Source organism: Crinia signifera, chromosome 5 (genome assembly GCF_055691185.1).
Source record: "Crinia signifera chromosome 5, ASM5569118v1, whole genome shotgun sequence".
NCBI lineage: Eukaryota > Metazoa > Chordata > Amphibia > Anura > Myobatrachidae > Crinia > Crinia signifera.
Window position 1 is genome coordinate 122,386,018 of NC_139221.1, and position 23,964 is coordinate 122,409,981.

A 23,964-nucleotide genomic window follows, 5' to 3' on the forward strand; every position below is an offset into this window, starting at 1 on the left:
CCACCATCTTGCCTAGCAGTTTCACTCCCTGCCAATCCATAGGATTCGGGTACTGGAAGATCAAGAGAACCAATTGACGAATGTCCACTGCCTTGGATTCTGGGAGAAACACACGTTGTAGGTGTGTGTCCAAAATCACCCCCAGAAACTGAAGTCTCTGTGTGGGCGTTAAATGCAACTTTGGGAGGTTTAACAACCACCCATGTCTAGAAGAACCGTGTCGCAATGTCCACATGTTCTTGTAATTTCTCCACTGACTCCGTCTTGAACAGGAGGTCGTCCAGTTATGGGATGATTACTATCCCTTGTAGGATAGTACATCACTTTCATGCATACCCTTGGCACTGTGGCCAAGACAAAAGGAAGAGCCTGAAACTGGAGAGTCTCCACTATAGCAAATCTCAGTAAGGACTGATGTTCCTTTAAGATAGGCACATGTAGATAAGCATCCTGGATGTCCATTGATGCTAGAAATTCCCCCGACTCTATGATTAACAGCACAGAACGAAGAGACTCCATACGAAAGTGGTCCACCCAAAGATGCAGATTTAAAGATTTCAAATGTAGAATGGGTCTGAAGGACCCATCTGGTTTGGGGACCAAAAAGAGAATTGAATAAAAACCTCTCTTTCTTTCTTCCTGAGGTACCGGGATCACCACTCCCTTCTCGAGAAGAGAGATTGCCGCCCCCAAGAGAGCTTTCCGCAGGCGAGCTTCCTGCGGTAAGGGTGTTGGAAGAAACCTCTTTGGAGGAGAGCCCCTGAGATTTATCCTGTAACCCTGTGAAATGATGGAAAGGACCCAAGGGTCCGTGAAGGAGTTGATCCACTGGTCCCAAAACTCCAGGAGACGACCCCCCACTCTGACTCCAGAATGGAGAGTCTCCACCCCATCATGCGGAGTACTTATCCTCGCTTTTGGATGGGTGCTTCTTGGCAAAGGCTCCGAAACGGGATTGGGGTTCCCTCCCCTTACTGGCTGGAAACTTTCCTCTACCTGCCTGTCCTCTGTTAGATGCTCCCCTCGAAAGGAAGAATGAAAGGACGGCTTAAAGGCGCCAAACTTGGACACTGAGTGTTTTGACATGGTGGGAAGAAAAGGGCTCTTCCCCCCTGTTACTTGCTTTATAATGGACTCCAGTTCTGACCCAAAAAGCAGTTCACCCTTAAAGGCCAATGCCTCAAGAGACTTTTTGGATTCGCTGTCTGCTTCCCAAGCTTTTAGCCGGAGAGCTCTCCTTGCTGACACAGATGTGGCTGACCCTTTTGACGCCATCTTTGCGCCTTCTTCCCCAGCCTCACATACATACTCTGCCACACACCTAAGCTTCTCAGCCAGTGCGAAAACCTCAGAATCAGGCTGTAGTTGATTTCCTAAGGCTTCAGCACATTTAATCATAGCCTTGGATACCCATGCCGAGGCAATAATAGGGCTCAGGGTAAAGCCCACCCCTTCAAAAACCACCTTAAGGCATCCTTCAATCTTTTTGTTTACTGGGTCTTTAAATGCTGCACCCCCTTGAACGGGTAAGGCAGTGGCTTTAGACAACCTGGCCACAGGTGCATCCACTAAAGGGATTTTCTCCCATAATTTAACATGTTCCTCTGGCATTGGGTACATGTTTGCAAACCTTTTAGGCATAAGAAGCTTCTTGTCAGGAGTTTCCATGCCTCTCCTAGTAAAGAAATCATGCCCTCATCTGAGGGAAACGTTACAGAATCTCTGCGTACTTTCTTAAAACACAATGTGCAGGCACTTTATCTTCCTCTGACAGATCTAAAGTCTGCTTAACTGCCAGGATCAAATCCTCAATCCCCAGGAGATTCAACTTCCTCCTTTTGGTCCCAAAAAACATCCTTTGCGCACACACCCTCCTCATCAGAATCTAAATTCAACAGGGGAGTAGTGGATAAGGGGTGTCTAGGAGAAGTAATCTCAGGGGTTTTAACCAATTGCTCCATGAAAGCATTTATTTTATGAACACTCAGATGGGATGGGATGCATTTTATGCAACAGAGCACGGTTGAGAGGGGGACATGGGGCCAGGAGCTTTCACCAGATCATCTCTTTGCCTATTTAGAGCCTTAACCAAGGCATTGATAGACCTCCCCAATGCAGCCGCCCATGCAGGTTCAGCTTGCTCAGGCCTCTGGGCTTGAGCCCCACTGGGCACAGACTCACATGAGGGGCACAAATCCCCCTGATCCATCTGTTTAACAGTTAATTAACACCACAAAATTTGCAGTTAACTAACATGGCAGGCGCTTCCTCCCCCAAAGCAGCAGCACTACACGTCTCTGTCATGATACAGTGACACGGTGCACAATGTCAGGCAATTGCACAGAATACTGTATTAGTGTTACTTATCTGTCTGCTTGCTGCCAACAATCCTCAGTGATCAGCGGGGGAAGCGCTGCCCAGGAGAAACTTCTCACTGCACTGTAATGCCAATCCCTTGCTTCAGCTCCGCAGCCTGGAGAGTAAAGGGCGCCAGCACAGAGAGTAGGAAGAGACCAAGTCTCTAATTCAGCGGGGAAGGAAGCCTTTATTGGTGCCTTTTCCACCTTTAGCTGCTGCCACAAGTGTTTCTCCTCCCCTCCTTCATGGGACCACTTGGAAGCGTCCAGCAGCGCTGGACTCCTGTGATAGACTTCACTTCCTTTTCAGGATTTTAGCCTATAAACGCCTTAAGATGGCGGGCGCCAACACCGGGGATTCCTTCCCCCTCAATCCGCCCCTAAGCAGGGAGTCAGTTCAGGATGCCCCCGGGGGCCAGGAAACCTCTCAATAAAGGAGGTTGAGCATTGTGCCGGAGACGCAGATACGTCTCTCTGCACTGACTTCTAGTAGAAGTAACACACTGGAAAACCTGCACTAACTAGTACATTAATAAAATAAAACATACCTAGCTACTCTACACAAAATGGCTGCAGTCAGCAGCCAGTCAGCACAGCACCCACTCCGGTGGGCACCTAAAATGAACTGAGGAACTCTGGGATGCAGAAGGGAGGAGCCTGCTCTCAAAATAAGTCAGCATAGGTGCCTTGCTCCTTCGGACCCTCCTACATCCCATGGTAGAGCTGTGTCACCAGGATGGACGAAAGAGAAATATTGTTACTTTTATGTGGGACATCATTGCGGCAGGTCCTTGTTACAGTGGATTGGTCCAGCCTGCCTAGTTTGGTGACCACCATCACCAGGGGGAATGGCAAGTTTTGAATTTAGAGGGAGCCAGGGGTAAAAATAGGCTCCACTCACACTTGAAAACTTGGTGTCTCTCCCTTTCCTACCAATGCAGGTCCATTTATATGCTCATTTTCTGACCTTCGTGCCAGAGGGATCCCTTTTTTTCATCCCCCACAGTTTCATGAAGACAAACTCCCACTCCTCCTATTACCTCCAGGCACTGGCTCTCAGACTTTATGGAAGATACAGAAGACACTGAGCAAAACTTAATATACTTATTTTCAAAAAAAAAATATTCAAATTAGTGTTAACATACTGTACTTTCTTCATGAGGTTCCACTAGAGGTTTGTGACAAACATCTATTAATCACAACTAGATGCCTCTGGCACATCCTGCACCATAAATCCCGTGTTAATGCTCATACTGTAAATAGAATTATCTGCCCAGGGACATTTCAAAAGAGGAGAGGACCCGCGTGCAGTTTCCGCTGCGGGCCTCCTTCTCTCTGTCGGCGAGTAGACTCTGGCATCATGACAGATTCTACTGTCCAGGTCTCTGGGAACATGGTGCCATCGCAAATCACTTGGACATGGCCGCGTTGGCCATTTTTCAAGTGGTATGCATCTCCAGTGTGGTGTGTGCATGGTGTGGGTCCCCCTAGACCCCAGACACCTATGCATCTTCCACTTGGGAAATATTCACTTTGCTTTACAGTCTAGATTCTTATTTGCATCAGTCAACTCCATAAAAATGCCTCTGCTCTTTATAGAGCCTTGTGTTGCTTTCTTTTTGCACTTATGAACAAACATGATCCTATTGTGTTTGAAGGGAGAGGGAATCCATTGCATTGGTGGGAGAAAATTCTGCTGACTGCCACATGTCTGCACACCGGTGACGCCTTATGAATAATACTAATAATTAGCTAACACAAATCAAAGCAAATCCTGTTTTACAACAAACCAAAAATAAAAACTTATGGCACCCCACTTCCTTTCTGTTGCTACAAATAAATTATGAAGCACACAAAGCACTAGAATATCTGACAAGAAATGGTTTATGACAATGGAAAAATAGTGTTTTGCATTACAAGCGAAGGAAAAAAAGCACTTTAAAATAGCATATTGACATACAGTACATGATAGCAAACAGGAATACATTAAATGTTGCTCAGGTAGATGGTTTGGGCACCTTGCTGACACTTCACTGACAAATTGTCCCCTTTTAAAGTTTTTCAAGTAAAATGACTATAGACTGTATTATGTGAAAAATCTGAGGAGATTTTGTGTGGGAAATTTATTTTTGGCAGCCATGTTGGATTTGCACCGTGATTTATGACAACAGTATAATTAAGAGCATTACATTTCATTATGTTCCTTCTGGCTTCTGTATCTCTTAATTAAAAACAGCGTTATAGTAATTGTTCATCTTCCTTTATTTCATTATACTCGAGCACTGCTTTTAATGCTGTGCTGTTCCAGTTTAAACAATGTTCTGTTTGGCCTTTGATTAAAACACGTCTGTTCAAGATCAGGACAAACTGTTTTTTTGTTTTCTTTACTGTTTATATCAGAAACACTTGTCACAGAAAGCAAATATATACCCAGTCTTTTTATAATTTTACTCCTATAGTTTGGGAATTATTTTTCTTTTTTTTAAGGGGTTTATTTATCAACTAGGGATTTATCAAAAGCACTGATTAGTAGCGAGGCTGTCAAGAGGTATGCCAGTCCCCAGTAAAGTTTTGGGGGCATGGCCTAATCCCAGGAGGCATGGCCACCTTCCGCTATTACATACCTCCCAACTTTGTAGCTGCAGAAATAGGGACACTCGCGCGGCTTATGTAAATGAGGGGCGTGACTTATGCAAATGAGCCACGTCCCCGTTTTCGGCCGGGAATAGACGCTGTGCGCATGTGCACAGCATCTATTCTGTTAAATGGGGGGGGGGGCTCCCAACTGCCCCCCCCGCAGTGGGACACCTCTGGCCGCAGGTGGGACAGCGGCACAGGACCCGGTAATCGGGACTGTCCCGCTGAAATCGTGAGTGTTGGGAGGTATGCTATTAGGCCACTCCCCCCCAAATGTTTAAGGTAGGTGAAAAAAAAACCTCTAAAGTCGAGGGGGGTGTGTTATTGCCCCCCTCAGCAGCAGCACCACACACCGACAGCATCTGCTGTGCCGACAGTAGGCTCAGCATGACCTCTCACACGGTCAGTGAGATGCTCATGCTGAGCCTGCTGTCAGCACAGAACATGCTATCGGTGCATGCTGCTGCCCGGGAGGGACGGAGGGGGATGAGGGGTTGGGGTCAGATAAGGGCAGTTACAAACATAACATGAGTACATAGTAGAGACTAAGGAGGGAATTCAACCATACTTGCCTACTTTTGAAAACTAGTTTCAGGGAGATAACTGTTGGTAGCAGCACCCCATTGAGGGGGAGTGTCATGCTCATCCCAAAGGGCGTGTCTAGTTCCATATATGGAGAGATTGTGAAAAGAGATTGTGAATGTGGCCCTTAAAATCGTGGGTGTGTGCTGCTACATCTGAGAGGAATCTTCTAAAATGACTTATATCGAAATGCAGATGAGCCCCAAAGCAGTTAGTAAGAGCTACTATACTTGGTAAAGTGCTGGGAAATGGTGCTGATGATTCAATGTAAATGTATCTATCTCTCATTCCTTTTTCCCCCAAAAATGTAACAGTGTAATGTGGGTTAGGTGAAATGAGGGAGATTGTTAGACTAATGAGGGAGAGAGGGAGATTGCTGCTATTTGAGGGAGTCTCCTGCAGAATGTAGGAGGGTAGGCAGCTATGAATTTAACCGAGCACAATGAGTGTGAATTGCTGTTACCTGAATTCAAATGCAGGTAACAATAGTCTGATTTGCACCCTTTGTCAGGACCAACTTGTACACCAATTTGCTCAAAAGTGCTTGCAATCATATGGGCAGTGGGATCTTGTGCAAACACTTTTCCACAAGATCCCACTGCCAGAAAGTCTGATGTCTGTCATGCATGTTTGACTGGCAAATCCATTTGCCCTCAATTGGATGCAGTAATTTACCGTGGGTGAAAAAGTTTGGTAGTCTCAGGCTTTACTGTCTGTGACTTTTCAATTAAAGACACTTTTTCTCACCCCCAGTAAATTACCGTGATAATGGACATTAACCCATAGAATCTTGGATAAGTTCCCAGAACTATTCAACAGGGATTTCCTTTTGGCTAGAAAAAAAAATCCCAGTCAACTGCAGCCTGAGGGCTACTTTTGGAATTAATAAAACAGCCTCACTGTTTCAATTAATTTGTGGTAAATTATCGTGGCTAATTGCATTACCCCCTAAACTGAAAAAGTTTTAAAACACCTGAGCCTCTATCTCCCACATTCAGAGTACAAGTGGCTGTTATACCAATTCCATTCAGCAGATGGAAATCGATTGTGTTTTTCTCACTGGCTATTTATTTAACAACTATTTATAGACAGAGTAACTAAGGTCACTTTCAGACCTCACATATTACCCGGTATTTTGACTTTTTTTTACTATTTCAAAACGATAATATGTGCGGTCTGAAAGGTCCACAGTGATTTTACAGTTTCCAAAAAAAAAACGGTATTTGGAAACGGTAAAAAAGCATGGTCCTACCCGTTTCAGACCCAGTTTTTTTGCAGTCTGAAATGGGATTTAGGACCCAGCCAATAGTGGTTCCGCTCTGTGCATATCTAATGAGCGTGACCCAGTGCAGTGAATATTTAATGAGTGGGTGGGGACCAGCTCATTAAATATGCACTGCGGTCATTAGATATGTACGGAGGTCTAGGGGCCCGTCCCCCCACAGAGACATTTCCACCCCCCACCCCCTGATGGAGGCATTTCCAAAACACTCCCCCCCCCACCCTCTGGAGGCATCCCCCCCCCACACACACACACTGAGGCATCCCCCCCCCCTATCTGGGCAGCGCAGGGAAGGGATCGCGCTGGCAGACAGGAGGTCCTTGCAGCATATGTGAGATCAGCGGTGGGGTCCCTGCGGCGGATAGGAACAAGTAGTTCACATCCGCCGCAGGGACCCTGCCACTGATCTCACATACGCCACAGGAAGGGATCGCACTGGCAGGCAGGGGGTCCCTGCAGCGTATGTGAGATCAGCGGATCACATATGCCGCAGGGACCACCTCCCCAGCGCAATCCCTTCCCTGCGCTGCCCAGGTGGGGGGGTGCCTTAGTGTGTGTGTGTGGGAGGGTGCCTCCACGGGGGTGGGGGGAGAGAGAGGATGCTTCAGTGGGGGGGGGGGGGTTTGTAAATGCCTCCATCGGGGAGTGGGGGGGGGTTGCAAATGCCTCCATCAGGGGGTGTAAACTTTCAGACCACAAAAACGGCATTGAAACGATAAAATACCGTTTCACATATACATTGTGAAAGGGGTTTAAGCTGCCTGACCCGTTTTTAGAAACGTTTCAAAATACCGGGTTGATGCCATTTTTGCGGTCTGAAAGCAGCATAAGTGTTGCATGAGAAGTTAGCATATTTTAGTTATGGAAGTATCTCCCGGTTTCCATAACATGGAAGTAAATACAATAAGGGTCATAACTAATTAACCACATTTGGTGATTGAGGGTAACTGGCCCTTCCAGGGGGCTATCCTATTAGCCAAAATAAACTGGTGCTTGTGATGGCATATCAGGGATTTTGTTTTGCCTGCCTCAGGCAGGCAAAGCAAAAACCAAGAAGGCAGCTCTATTTTCAGCAAAAAAGGGGCTGCAGTGTCCGAAAACACACTGTTTTCACGTGTTTGGGGGGCAAAATGTGTCTTTCATCGGGCAAACTGATTGAATTGCCCCATAAAAAACATCGGCAAAACTATATGACACAACTCATTAGGTCCAATCCATGTTTTGAGACCATGATAAAAGGAAAATTATTTTCTTAAATATGGTAGACAGAGGACACTCATTCCTGTTTGAGACAGGTAAACAATATTTACTAGTGCTGTGCATGCATAGGCAATCCAAGGGGATGTATTATGACCTTGATCCGGTGACAGTGACATGATCCGAGTCTCAATCAGCATCAGTAACTGGTAGTACACACAACATAGGCCTCTGATATAAATATATGACCTAATACTCTTCCAGCAATAGCATATTGAGCCTTTAGAAAACACATCTTATCTGCACAATGGACTGCACCAAACTTTTATGTTGCCAAAATCCAGGCATAAAAAACTGTACCCCAGCACTGTACAAAGACAAGATGAAATTCTCTACACCAATGTTCCATCTAAGGGTAAAGGCATCTGCTTTAATGTAAGACCGGCTGCTTAGATTAGGTTTCGGAGTTTGGCTGCATAATAAGAACCAAAGGACACGGTCTTCTCATCAGGAGTGTACTTTTAAAACAGAAGCTCTGCTTTTCAGTTTAAGATACACACCAGAGGGATGTCTTATATTTCCTGGAAACAAATCCAGAAATCAGGATACTCTATTACATTTCCCATTTTTACAGTTAATAGATAGAGCGGGATGCGTATCAAAAACCATTGTGCAATGTTTTCCTGCTGTGTGCTGGAAAAATGGTAATTGCACCTGCAGCCTTTATTTCAGCAGGTACCTAATTATTTGTCCTTCCTGTGCAGCACCCCAGAGAGAACATCACAAAACTGGCCCGCTAAGCTTCCATCGGTCCAGGACTCTTCACATGCATTATTATTTATTTATTAACAGTTTCTTATATAGCGCACACATATTCCGCAACGTTTACTGAGAATATTTGAACATTCACATCAGTCCCTGTCCCAGTGGAGCTTACAATCTATATTCCCTACTCCATGTACACGCACACATAGACATTCTAGGGTTAATTTTTGTTGGTAGCCAATTAGCCTACTAGTATATTTTTGGATTGTGGGAGGAAACCGGAGCACCTGCAGTAAACCCACGCAAACACAAGGAGAATATACAAACTCTGCATAGTTAGGGCCATGGTGGGAATTGAACCCAAGACCTCAGTGCTGTGAGGCAGTAATGCTAACCATTACACCATCTGTGCATTATGTGGCTGCTAAGCTTCCATCAGTCCAGGCCTCTTCACATGCATTATGTGTCTGCTAAGCTTCCATTGGTCCAGGCTGCATCACATGCATTATGTGTCTGCTAAGCTTCCATCAGTCCAGGCTGCTTCACATGCAGTATTTGGCTGCTAAGCTTCCATTGGTCCAGGCCTCTTCACATACAGTATGTATCTGCTAAGATTCCATCGGTCCAAGCCTCTTCACATGCAGTATGTGTCTGCTGTCTCCATCTGTCCAGGCCTCTTCACATGCAGTCTGTGTCTGTTAAGTCTCCATCGGTTCAGGCTGTTTCATTAACGAAGGGGAGAGAAATCAAAAGTGATAAAATTGAGAGTGATAAACCACCAGCCAATCAGCTCCTTCCTGTGATTTTGAAAACATAGCCTGTGACATAGTAGTTAGGAGCTAATTGGCTGGTGGTTTATCACTGTACATGTTATCTCTTTTCCGGTTTAGTACACCTGGCCCATAATGATATATCAGACCCTATGTGTGGACCTGTTTGTGGCAAATATATCGGAGACCTGTTTTGAGATGAAACCATATCACTTTTTATTGGGTACAAGTATAAAGTCTAATGGTTAGGTTTAGGCACTGGGGGGTAGGGTTAGGGTTAAGGATGCAGGGTTACCCAGTAAAAAAGGGAGGTTAGTTTAGGCATTAATGGGGGTTAGGGTTAGGTTGTGGGGAGGCAAAGCTAAGGTTAGGCAGTATTGAAGAGGTTAGGGTAAGGCTGCAGGAGATGGGAGGATTAGGATTAGGCATTGGGGGTCTTATTCTGGTTCATTCCTTCTGGCAAATTCCTTCTTAGATGGACAAAACCATGTGCACTGCAGGGGGACAGATGTAAAATGCGCAGAGAGAATTCGATTTGGGTGAGTTATTTTGTTTCTGTGCAGGGAAAATACTGACTGCTTTATTTTTACACTGCAATATAGATCTCACTTTGAAGTAAAACCCCACCCAAATCTAACTCTTTCTGAGCAAGTAACATCTACCCCCACCTGCAGTGCACATGGATTTGTCCATCTAAGAAGGAATTTGCCAGAAGGAGTGAACCAGAATAAGGCCCTGGGTGAAATGTAATAGGGTGAGATATTCAGAAAGTGAGAGATTTGGTAAGAAATCTCCAGGTGTTTTTTAAAGCGGCAATCATTTACTCTGCACAGCCAGTTTGATTTTGAAGTGTAAATGATTACACTTCAAAATCAAACTGGCTGTGCAGAGTAAATGATTGCCGCTTTAAAAAAAACCTGGAGATTTCTTACCAAATCTCTCACTTTCTGAATATCTCACCCTATTACATTTCACCCCCTATGTATGGAGGGTTAAGGTTAGAGGGTAAGGGAGAGGGTAAGTATACTTACCCAGCCGCTGTCAAAACATCCATTATTGGGATGCTTCTACCAACCACTGGTCATGCATATGAATTCGCTTTATGTAACATCCTTCACCTCCAGAAACCACTTTAGGAAATGATCCCAAATTGCTGTATAGCCATGTTTATTTGGATGCGTAAGAATCTGCCCAAGTTTTCAGGACTTATCGATGTGCTCCAGAATTTTCAGGGCACATGTGTTATCATTAATGTGGACACTATTTTTATTTACTCTTCTTCTATCTCAGAATCAAAATGATGTTCGTTTGGTGTTCAGAGAAAATCAACTTTACACAAAATTGGAAAAATGTGAATTTTCCAAAGTGGTATTCTTACGATTTATTATCATTGCAGATGAATCCAGCCAAGATACGAGCTGTCATAGAATGGAAATTACCCACAAATCTTAATGCCATCCAAAGGTCCTTAGTGGTTTTGCCAACTATAATAGCAGATTTATTCACACCGTCTTTATGTTGGTGACTCCAATTACTGCTTTGACTAAGAAAGAAGTTGATCCTACGACATGGTTTCTTTCTGTTCTGAATGTATTTGTTTCAGCACAGCGCTCCATCATCCAAATGTTGAGGTACCTATCATCTTTAAAGTTGGCACATCATTTGATGGGGCTGCTGCTGTTCTGTCTCAGATATCTGTACTTGATTCAAAGTTCTATCCGTCTACTTTCTTTTCCAAGAAATTTTACTGCCAACTGTGGCCATTCATGAGTTACTTGCAGTCAAATCAGCATTTAAAAATTAAGATACTGGCATTAAAGTCTATAATGGCAATAGGAATCTTCAATATATTGTACTGGAGTCCTAGACATACCCCATACCATCATTATCTACTATGCTCGTAAAAAAAAATATTATGGCAGCTGTTTATCGAAGAGTTTCTAATTCTCCTACTGTTCCTTCCACAGTATTTTTGTCTGGATTCACGCTTAATTGCTCTCTGGACTAAGAACATGGGACTAAGATTTCACTACTACTCCATCTCATTTAATTTGTGTTTCTGAGACTCTGAGACAAGCTGTTCTCATGATCCAGGTCAAAAACCTGCACAGTTGTCCTTGGACACATATTTCAATGGATATATTTTATTTTTATTTTTTTATTTTATTTTTACTGACAGGAAAAATTCCGTTCAAGACCGTAACATGAAATATAGCACAACAGTAAATTCAGCCGTAATGACAAAGTGCAGGTACAACAATATAGCACAGGTTAGACAAAATTAGGCAGTATCAATACAGTATTAAAAAGAAGGATCAATACTTCATGATTCTAGATGGTACCATTAGGTACGTGAACATTTTTGTATTTACTACAGCAGAGAAATAAGACAGAAGATTGCCATTTAGAAGTACTGATAAGTAATAGATAATACAGAAATGACAAATAAGCAAACACTCAAAAACCAGCTAGCCTTGGGGGACTTGGCTTGGTGGCCATAGTGTGTGGCAGATGACCGGCTGAGCTCCAGATTTCTATAGCTGAACTGGAGCTTCCCAGCCCTCCTAGCCACCCAGCTTACCTCGGCACCTCCTGTGTGGACCCTCCGGCAGAGCCGGGGAGACTGCCCTTTAATTTAGCAACAAAAAAGGCCAACAAAATTCTTGCATGTTTTAAAAGGGGCATGGAAACTAGGGACTCAAAAGTTATTATGCCTCTGTACAAATCATTGGTTAGACCGCACCTCGAATACGCAGTGCAGTTCTGGGCCCCGCACCATAAAAAGGACATCATAGAATTAGAAAAATTAGAAGAGCAACAAAGCTTATTAGGGGAATGGATAATTTAAGCTACGAGGAAAGATTAAACAATTTGGGACTATTTACACTAGAGAAAAGACGTTTAAGGGGGGATATGCTCAACATGTATAAATATATCAGGGGCCAATATAAGGAACTGTCAAACACCCTTTTTTCTACTAGCAGGAATCTAGGACGCGAGGGCATGAGTTTAGATTAGAAGAAAAAAGATTTTGTTCATCTATAAGAAAAAATTTCTTTACAGTCAGAGCAGTCAAACTTTGGAACTCTCTTCCTGGAGAAGTGGTGTCGGCAGACACTATAAATATGTTTAAAATAAGGTTGGATAAACATTTATTGGTTGAAAACATCCATGGGTACGAATAAGTAACAAAATCTGTCTTTAAAATATCAGAACATACTATACAACAAGGGATAAGCTACTATAAACATATGTTGAACTAGATGGACGCAAGTCTTTATTCAGCCTCACCTACTATGTAACTATGTATGTAATTAGCTGCTGGACAGCCCACCACTTACAGGCAACTATTCTCCCCTGTGCAGCCCTCCTGCTCAGTCGCCTAGGCTTATATTCAGGGGCAGGCGGGCTATGTGGTGCAGTATCCTTTCTGCACCCCCTCCTTTCTCATTGTGAAGCAGAGCATCTCCAACCACCCCACATCGCTCTACCTCAGTGGGCCTATACTACTATAGCACTGAGCAGCTCACCCCTGGGGTGCCATTGTAAACTACACTGATGAGCCCGCTGTCTGCACATGTGAATGTCCCAATATGCCAGCTGCCACTAATTTCTACTAATCTGCATTTAACGAATATGATGAAGTGAACCTCTATATCACTTCCGGGTACCCCATCCTCTTGAGACTTTCCACATACTAAGTGTACTGTACCTTCCCGCTCTGCTATGCCTTCCTAGAAGATTAAGGACTCGCCACCTATAATGACTCAGTCCCCCGATATCTGCTGCTCCTAACCCTGGGATACCGAGCGGCTTTGCTGTCCCCTTTGTGATGTCTGGCGTTGACTGCAACTTTGACGCTCCGGTGATGGTGAAATCTCTGTGTTAGGTTTTCTCTGCTTTCCAAGCGGAACTGTCTAAGGACCTAAAATCTGCTATCCACGAAGTGAAGACTGAATTGGTTGCTATAGGTGACTGTACTGACCACCTTGAACTCAAGATCTAGGAACTCGTTGCCTCACACAACGACCTGATATGATCGTCAACAACGTGACATGGACCAATTCAAAACTAAGCTTGCAGATCTGGAAGACCGATCCAACGCAACAATATCAAGATCAGGTGCATCCCTGATTCAGTCTCTAACTTGGAACTGGATGACTATGCCTGTGCCCTGTTTCGTAAGCTCCTTCCCCCTTCTTACGCCAGGGAACTTCTGATTAATCACATCCACCGCCTCCCTAGGCCGCGAACAGTCTCTTCTGATCTACCAAAAGCCACCCTCCTGTGGGTCCAATTCGTCACTGTCAAGGAGCACATTCTCAGAGTGGCAAGGGAGTCGAAAAACACTGATACTCTGGGTGGTCTACAGATCTTCCAGGTCTTCTCTCCAGTAACCCTTGCCAACAGGAGCTCCTTTGCCCCTAATACCACCGCATTCAGATCCCATGACATCCGGTACCGCTGGGCGTTTTCAGTCAAACTGCTTGTCTCCTATGAGTAATACACCTATACCATCTCCTCCTTAGACGCAGGAGTTAAGCTACTGATGGACTAGGATATCTCCGTTGTGCGCCCCCCAGAGCCGAAACGACCCCAGGCCCTTCGCTAAGAATGGTCCACCACTTGAGGTTTTTCAGTAAAACCCATTGATTTATCCACAGGTTCTTAGAACTCTGGTGTCCCTGGCCTCGGTTTCCCTCCACCGGGATGGGAATCCCTTGATAAGTATGTTTTATGTTTGTTCATTATGTGTCCCGGGGTCTATTCCACCTGGTTCACTCTGTTTGTGATTAATGCCTACTATGAAATTACTGTTTGTTTTTTTACCATACTTAATATCTAGGATATATATATATATATATATATATATTTAATTTTCTTGTTTCATGTTACATGTTAAGTTTTATTAGTATTACCCTGTCTGAGTGGCGGTTCTCTCTACACCGAGCCACCTCCAACCTCTTTTACACTACTGCATGTATTTTCTTTCCCCTGCAGTAGTCATGCAGGTCCCATACACCAGACCTTTTTGTTTTTCTGTTTCCTTCAATTTGTTATTTCTGTTAGTCCCTCTATATCCGTCAATTCCCCCTCCCTCACCCTATCCAGATCCCTACTTTCTCAATGAGCAACATGTTAAATTCTTTCGTTGTATCCCACACATCTCACAGGTCATGCCAGCTCTCCCTCGCCCATGTACTCTAACACAGAATGCCCAATCTCCTCTCACTGAATGTTAAGGAGTTAAACTCCCCTAATAAGCATAGATTGGCAATTTCCTTTTTTCACAAAGAAAAGGCAGATGTTTTGCCATTCAAGATACACATTTCTCCTCTGTTACCCCTCCCCCTTATTTAAACACACATCCTTTGTTTTACAGTCCCAAATTGCTGATAAGAGTGGTAGATATTTGATTTTGACAGGTCTCTTGGAGGATAAACTAACAACATTGGTATGCCTCTATTCCCCCCAACTGTAACCAAGTACCCTTCCTCTGTAAACTATGCCTCCTTATACACAAGGGTTCCTTGGATGTACTAGGAGACTTTAATCTAGTGTTAGATCCCAGGCTAGATAAATCCCAGCAACCCACCTCTCGATCTCCCCTTGCGGCCGGCCCCTCTCTATCTTTCCGTAATTTACTACTTAAATTCGATCTATATATTTGGAGAACCCGCAACCCCTCCGGACGTGAATACACCTTTTATTCCCCGGCACATAACTCCTATTCTAGAATCGATTTCATCCTCTGTGATAAGTGGACTTTGCAAAACACTAAAGACATTGATATTTTACCTATCACTTGGTCCGATATACCGAGTACACCTCCTACACCATGTCCAGGTGCCTCAACCACACTGACATCCTCCACACTTTTTGTCCCTCTTTTTCTATTTTGTGCTGGAGACTATGCAGTAATATAGGCCATATTTTTCATATCTTCTGGTCCGGCCCAGTGATTTTACAATACTGGAACGTGGTCTTCGCTTATTTAAGACTGTACTCAAGATGAAGGTTCCACCTGACCTAGCTTCAGCTCTGCTCCATGTCATTCCATCTACTGTTCTTTAGGCCATATTCTTATTGCTGCTCACACCAACCTAACCCAACAGTGGGAGCAATCTTCCCCTCATGGAAACCGAACATCTCCCATATTCCTATACGGCCACCTCCCCTTTTGTGCGCTGGCTTCCCTGGCACACGTACATGACAGATGGCAAAGGAGCCCAAGTTCTTCACATACCGACCCACTCCAGTTTAGTCTGAACGAAACTCCTGCCACCTAACCGCTGAGACTGATTGCCTATACAGTTTTGTTCCATATTACTTATATGTGCCCAATTCTCATATTGTATTAGTAGGTCTCAGTACTATTATGTGTCCACGCAATCTGACTGTACTGCAATATACTCAGTGGCGTAACAAAAACATTTGCGCCCGGGACAATTTCGGTACCCCCCACCCAGTGTTTTCAATGTCAGAAGCGCTTCCCACGCTGCCGCACGGCGAATAGCGCGTTGTTTCCAGGTCACTACAGAGACGCCGGCAACGTCATACTCAGAGCCGTAGGGATCTCCAGGCTCTCCCTGACAGCATGTACCCGTGTGCTGCACAGATCCCCCTGCCTACTCCCCGCTGCACCCACAAGGAAGTGGGAGCTGGGTGAGTAACAATAGTGACCGTAGCTCCCCCCCCCCCCGGCGCCTCCCCGCCGCCGTTACGCCACTGTTGTTCATGAGTCTTGTTATTTGTAATGTGGCTTTTGCCAAATTCTTGATGTACCCTAACTCCACCCCTTTCCTCTAAATCCCCCTTCCCCCCCCCAATATCCCCCTACTTTTTTCTGTACCCCATAAAAACATTGATTTTTCAATTAAAAACTATTGATGTTAAAAAAAAAAAAACAGCTAGCCTTGCTATAAAACTGGGATTAGCTGCCAGTATACAGAAAGAATCAGGAACTACTGGAATTCTGGTACTTGTGAGTTATCCGGGCTGCCGATTTTTTCATCGCGCCCGAAATCGTGGGCATCGCGTCGGTCGTGGCCGTTATAAGGAGCCGCGACACGATGCCCATGATTTCCCATAGACAGTAATGTTAAAAGACACGATGGACCCGATTTCCGACACGATTTCCCATAGACAGTAATGTTAAAAGACGCGATGGACCCGATTTCCCATAGACAGCAATGTTAAAATAAAATGACAATGTGAAATTGGCCAATATGGCCATTTCACATTGGATATGTTTTAAAAAAAAATGTTTCATGTCCCCCCACCACCGTTAACGCCACCCCGCTATTGACGCCAACCCGAAGCACGTGGCGAGCGCAGCGAGCCCGCGAGGGGCGGCGGTACGCGTCCTCCGACCTTTTCATGCCCTACTATCCACTAGGGCGTGGAGTGAGAATAGAATAGTGTGGCGAGCGCAGCGAGCCACCGAGCCCGAAGCGTGGCGAGCGCAGCGGGGCTCGCTGCGCTCGCCACGCTTCGGGCTCGGTGGCTCGCTGCGCTCGCCACACTATTCTATTCTCACTCCACGCCCTAGTGGATAGTAGGGCATGAAAAGGTCGGAGGACGCGTACCGCCGCCCCTCGCGGGCTCGCTGCGCTCGCCACGCGCTTCGGGTTGGCGTCAATAGTGGGGTGGGGGCGTTAACGGTGGTGGGGGGCCATGAAACATTTTTTTTATAAACATATTGGCCAATTTCACATTGTCATTTTATTTTTACATTGCTGTCTATGGGAAATCGGGTCCATCGCGTCTTTTAACATTACTGTCTATGGGAAATCGGGTCCATCGTGTCTTTTAACATTACTGTCTATGGGAAATCGTGGGCATCGCGTCGCGGCCCCTTCTAACGGCCACGACCGACGCGATGCCCCCGATTTGGGGCTAAATCGCGGGCATCGCGTCGGTCGGGTGTCCTTAAGTTAACCAAACTTAAGGACAAAATCGGCAGCCCGGATAACTCACAAGTACCGGAATTCTTTCCCAAGTTCACAATAATGTAATTGTCATAACATACAAAAATTCTATAGAATTTATCTGAAGGTATTGTATAACTTTGTTATTAACAGATTATTAACAGTTATTAACAAGTAATCTTTCTCTTTATGTAACCTTGTAATTCTTTAAAGTGCTATCCTAAATAAAGTGTATTGTACTATTGAACCAATGTGCTTAACTCTACAGTATGATCACTTACTGCACAGGCTGTCCTTAATTTGAAGACTTGCATTAGCTTTGCATTATTTGAGATTAGTAATTCAAACAAAATATATATTGTAGTTGGAGCTTCTCATTACTGACCAATGCATTGCATTTGCTAAAATCCAGCATCATTGTTTTCGTTAGCCATTCCCTTATACCAGTGGTTCTCAAACTCGGTCCTCAGGACCCCACACACTTCAAATTTTCCATGTCACCTGAAAGGTGCACTCATTACTGACTGACACATTTTAAAAGATCCACAGGTAGAGCTAATTATTTGACTTGATTCTGTGAGGAGACCTGAAAACACGCACTGTATGGGGTCCTGAGGACCAACTTTGAGAACCTGTGCTGTATACCAATCAGCATTAAAACCCACTGCTAAAAAACTAATATCATCTGTTTGAAGCATTTCAAATCAAGACTAGTCTTCTGATCACTTTTCCTTTGTCTCCTTTTCTGTAATCTAATTTTGTATCTATTTTATACCTTCATCTCTTTTTTCCAAGAGCAGTGCTTAGCGCTCTCTAAATTTTGCTGGTGGATCAATGTGTTGTTTGTCTAGATGTTCATATGCTAGTGAACATTTACAAGATCTGACAAGATGAGGTGAGATAATGGAAGGGAAATACACCAGTGATCAGTGCCGACACCAGCTAGTCAGCCTCTGGAATACAACTGTTTTTTTTCAGGAGTTATGCTATTGGCAGTATTTTAAGTTATTTATTATTGATTTATTAACAGTTTCTTATATAGCGCACACATATTCCGCAGCGCTTTACAGAGAATATTTAAACATTCACATCAGTCCCTGCCCCAGTGGAGCTTACAATCTATGTTCCCTACCACATGCACACACAGACATTCTACGGGTTAATTTGTTGGGAGCCAATTATAGCCTACCATTATATTTTTGGATTGTGGGAGGAAACCAGAGTACCTGGAGGAAACCCACGCAAGTACGGGGAGAATATACAAACTCCACACAGTTAGAGACATGGTGGGAATCGAACCCATGACCTCAGTGCTGTGAGGCAGTAACCTACTTGTAAGTAGTAGTAACCTACTTGTAAGTAGTTGACTTAAAAGTGCCTAAGCAGAGGCAGGAGATTACATACATGTAACATGCTCCTTCACATGTTATATTTTGTGGAGAGCATCCAACCTTGATGATCATCAGCAAAGCTCATTAAAAAAAACTTGCTGTTCTAATTCACATCTTGCCTCACTTAGCATAGTTCTTTTTGAGGCTAAAACTAGCTCCTGATGTTTTGGAAATGGTACAATGTGAAGGACTGCATTAGAAACCATCCCAGTGGCAAGGAGCAGCTGTTTCTTTTGCTAATGACAATGGCTTTTTACTTTAAATAAAACAAACTATGGCCATGTAATTCCTCCCCTCCCTCCACTAATACATCTTAAGTAGTTTAAGATTGCCTAACTTAAGCCCTGGCAATGAACACATACATATTTACCATTGGCAATATTCGTAGAAATGCATGAATTTACCTACTTCTGTTTTCACTAGCAAATAACGTTAACAATTGAAGTACAAGTCACCATCATTACTAGAACATTAAGAGGTTAAGGGCGGGATGTACTAACGGGAAAATGCGGTAAAACCCCCGTTTTACCGCATTTTCCTATGTATCATCACCGGTTCGCCCCGTTTTCGCAGGCCAGGGTATCGCCACCCAGAGGGTGGCGATACCCTATAGAAGCCCATGGGCTTTTTTCGCCGCCCGATGTACGCCGTCCGCGTGCCCACCCCCTCCCGTCCTCCTGTGATCATCTCCTCCCCCTGGTGTGACAGACGGCAGGACATCCGGCTTCAGGGGGGAGGAGGAGACACAGGGGGACGCTGGCAGCCGCCGGGAGGTGACGGAGACCCCCGCAGCCAACATCACAGGTATCGCGGGGGTCTCCGTTACCGCAGCCCGATGCTGGCCGCATATGTTAGTACATATGCGGTAGCATCGCGGCGGCTGCCGTGCGAAGGGCGGGGATGTATGTTGATACATCCCGCCCTAAAGCATGAGGCTTTAGTCCAGATGTATCAAGCTTCACAAAGTGGTAAAATGGCGAGTGATAAATATCCAACTAATCAGCTCCTACCTGTCATTTTTTAAACCCAGCCTGTAACATGGCGAGCCAATCAGCTCCTGCTATGTTACAGGCTGGGTTTAAAAAATGACAGGTAGGAGCTGATTGGTTGGATATTTATCACTCGCCATTTTATCACTTTGTGAAGCTTGACAGGTAGGAGCTGATTGGCTCACCATTTTGTCACTTTTTGGGGGAGATTCTCTAAAAAAAAACACCCTCACCTGTGTCCGGGCAGCACAGCGCTGTGCTTCCCGGACCTGTGACCTCCTCCTCCCTGCACTGAAAATCATATTCTGGGTGCAGAGAGGAGAGCCCGCCCCCCCTACAGCAGCAGCAAAATTAGCCGGGTAAGGGAGGGAGGGGAGAGCCGCCGGGACCCGCCGTGCATCGCTGGCTCACTGCAAAAGACAGCTCTTAACACATGAGCTGTCTTTTGCCATAATTATCGCATATTTTAGAGCATGTGCGATAATTATGTTAGCGGTAACCGGCGATGTGCAGCGGTAAGGGGGTGTGGATGTTAGAGCATCCGCCTCTATGCAGCTTGATACATCTGGCCCTATATGTGTTACCACCTGCCTTGTGGATTTTTGTTCATGGCCCCAAATGTCTGTGTATAAAAACCCACCAGTACAGGGTGAGATCAGGGTGTGAGGGAAGCGAGTTCATCTGCCATTGTTGACATTACTATACCATTGCAATAGGAACTTGCCTCCTTTCTCCTAGTTGAATGTACCCCAATGTAGAAGTATATGTTCCTTATTGGTAGAGATCATGTAGACCAGAAAAGGGTCATGTTTTCATTTATGTAACTCATTTAAAAAACAAACAGTGGTTTACTTCTGTCCACTTTCACTTTCAACATTTCATGCTTTAATTGGTAAAAATAGTATGTTTTCCCACAATGCATGATTTATGTATGTGTACAAACAAACAAACAAACAAACTGGCTTTTAGGAACTACATTAGATGCCTCCTTTAGACGTACGATAAGGCCAGCTGAACAGTAGGGGAGTGCGTTCCCATTAAAAGAGCTTTCTGCTGATCGCAGCCTGGACTGGCACTCCTAGGGAGACAACCCACCTACCTCTAGTAAAGCCTGTTAGGCATGTAGTTAGCAGAAAGCCACGGCAATTGTACTCAATGAGATTGGTGGGTTTTACTGGGGGAGCAGCTGAGAGCTCCTAGGTAAAATCTGACTCTGCTAATCAGGATGTGTCATGCAAATCCTACGGAAGCAGCTATAAGTAACATAGTTTAATTTTGTTTATATAAACCCCACCATAGGGCTAACTCCAATTACTCAAGAGTTTATTGCAGTGCTAGTAAATGAGACTGTATACTGCCCTCACGGTACCACCAAACTCATGTATGTTTGTATTGTGTGTTGGTGGTGGTGGAGTAGTGACCACTTAGTAATTCGTTTGTAATGATTTTGGGGAATTTTTTGTGTGTGGGAGTAGATACAGTAAAGCTGCATGTTTAAACATACAACACTATGGGTTGAGGTTAAACATACTATTGTATGTTAGGTTATAAACATGCTCCAACACTAGGGGGTGCTGTAGTAGAGAATATCTGGGTCTTCATTCTATATGATCTCTTTTATGTACTATAGTAACATCCACAGTACTGGTAGTTGCTTATCCTCCGTCATCACAAAACCCCCTCACTGACAGCAGTAGTGTCAATTAGATCATTTCCCCTATGTTTCTAATTAGCAATTTGCTGTCCGGGAGTGCACCAGATCAGTATTTACATAACCATTAAATACAGTTTTAAGAAATTAACACAGGATTTACGTCAGTGTGTTAAATGTGGGACAGACCCTGATATACATCACATTTCTGTGGCAGGGAAAAGGTTGCTATTTCCAATCCCACTTATAGTATAGGGCCGTACACATGGAGAGATTTGTGCCAGAGATTCATAATGGGAGATTCAGCATGAGAGATTTCCCTTAAACTGAATCTCTCAGATAATGGGCCCACACACAGAGAGATTTCTGCCAGAGATTCATAATGGGAGATTCAGCATGAGAGATTACAAATCTCTCATAGAAAGTGTTTGGCATCTTCAAGGGAATACAAAAGTATTTAAATTTAAATAATGGGTTTGAATAAAGCCTGGTATAAACATTGGTGCAATAGTGTGTGTGTGTGTGTGGGGGGGGGGTGGGGGGTCATTTTAAAATGCTTGCATTTAAATAATATTTAAATGCATGTAAAAAAAAATGTCATGGGGTCCCCCCACGAGCATGACCAGCACCGGACTCTAGGACTGGTCCTGGTTCCCAAAATATAGGAGTCAAAAGGAGAAGGGGTCCCCCGTATTTTGGAAACCAGCACCGGGCTGAAACAGCCATCGGGGTAATGCCACAGCCAGGGGACACCTATTATATAAGGTCCCACGGCCAAATCATTACCTCTATGGCTGGTCAGCCTGGGCCGGGTGCCTTGGGGAGTGGGGACCAACCCAAAAAATGGATCTTTCCCTCCAGGGCACTACCAGCACGGGCTGAAGAGGCAATTCCTGGTGCCCCTGGGCAGTGGGCGCCAGGCTGATGGTTAATAAAATCATTGGTGGCCAGTAGCCTTACAAATAAATGTTGGCGGCATAGCGTTTCAACCCCCACCCAAACATTTAAGTGTTGGTGGCCCCCCACAAGCAAAACTTGAATTATTGGTGGCTTGTGTGCTCCCCCCCCCCCTGCAATGTTTCTGCAGTGTTAAATATAAAAATACTTACCAAGTCTGCAGCTTCCACCGAGTGAAGGTAGCAGACATGGCAGGTTCGGGTAGGGGTCTGGCTTCAGGATGGCATCAGCGGAGATTCAGGGCGGCATTCTCCGGCGTCTTCAGTCGCTCAGAAGGCCCTGCTCATCTGCCCGTGCCACACATGCGGGAGATGAAGGCGCGCTGCTCCCGGCTGCTGTGGTACCCGCTCACGGACTGGAGAGGCGCAGAGATTTCCATCTCCTCAGAATGATTTCATTGGCCGCCTAGCGGCCAATCAGGAGCTGAGAAATTCGGCTCCTGATTGGCCGCTAGGCGCCCAATAGAATCATCCGGAGGAGAGGTGCGGAAGATGAAAATCTCTGCGCCTCTCCAGTCCGTGAGCGGGTACCACAGCAGCCGGGAGCAGCGCGCCTGGAGCTGAAGATGCCGGGGTCGTTGCCGGGGACCAGGTGAGTAGGATTTCCTTCCTCAGGTACCCCTGTGGACTACTTCGGATCCTGGACCCCGGATTCTTCAGCCCAGGAGCCCCGGAACCCCAGGAGCAGCCCCGGAACCAGGACCAAGGCCCCGGAACCGGACTCTTCTGCCCTGGAGCCCCGGAACCCCAGGACCAGCCCCGGAACCAGGACCAAGGCCCCGGAACCGGACTCTTCTGCCCTGGAGCCCGGACCCAGGATCCAGGGACCGACCTACGGGCTCAAGGTAGGTAAGTATCAGTGTGTGTGGGCTGTGTATGTATTAAACTTTTATTTTTCAGGGTGTCAGTGTGTGTTTTATTTAACTATTTCTTGTACTATGGAACTACAAGTACCAGCGGGCCCATTAATGCCCCGCATGCTGGGACTTGTGGTTCTCCAAGTCCCAGCATGCAGGGTAGGCTTGCTGGGACTCATAGTTCTTCAGCATAAGACAATAGTTTTTAATCTTTTTTGTACACTTTACATCAGCCCGATGCCCACCGCCTAGGGGCATCGGGGACAGCCCCGGACTTTCAGCATGGGCTGGTAAGTCCTGGAAGGGGGGGACCCCTTCTTTGGGGGGGTCCCCACTTCCCCAGGACCCCTGCCCATGCTGACCAGCCAGGGGGTTAATGCTTTGGCCGCGGGACCTTATATAATAAGTGTCCCCCGGCTGTGGCATTACCCTGCTGGCTGGTTGGGTCTGGTGCTGGTTCTTAAAATACGGGGGACCCCTAGTCATTTTGTCCCCCGTATTTTGGGAACCAGCGCCGGACCTTGAGCCTGGTGCTGGTTTTATAAAATCCAGGGAACCCCAACTTGATTGTTCCTTTGATTTTATTATACCAGCAACGG

General features: G+C 45.3%; 1 protein-coding gene across 1 annotated transcript in view; it reads right to left on the reverse strand.

Annotated features, from left to right (window-relative positions):
* BMP6 (bone morphogenetic protein 6) overlaps positions 1-23,964 on the reverse strand; it is a 206,464-nt gene that overhangs the window by 10,965 nt on the left and 171,535 nt on the right. The gene's annotated exons all lie outside the window — the stretch shown is intronic.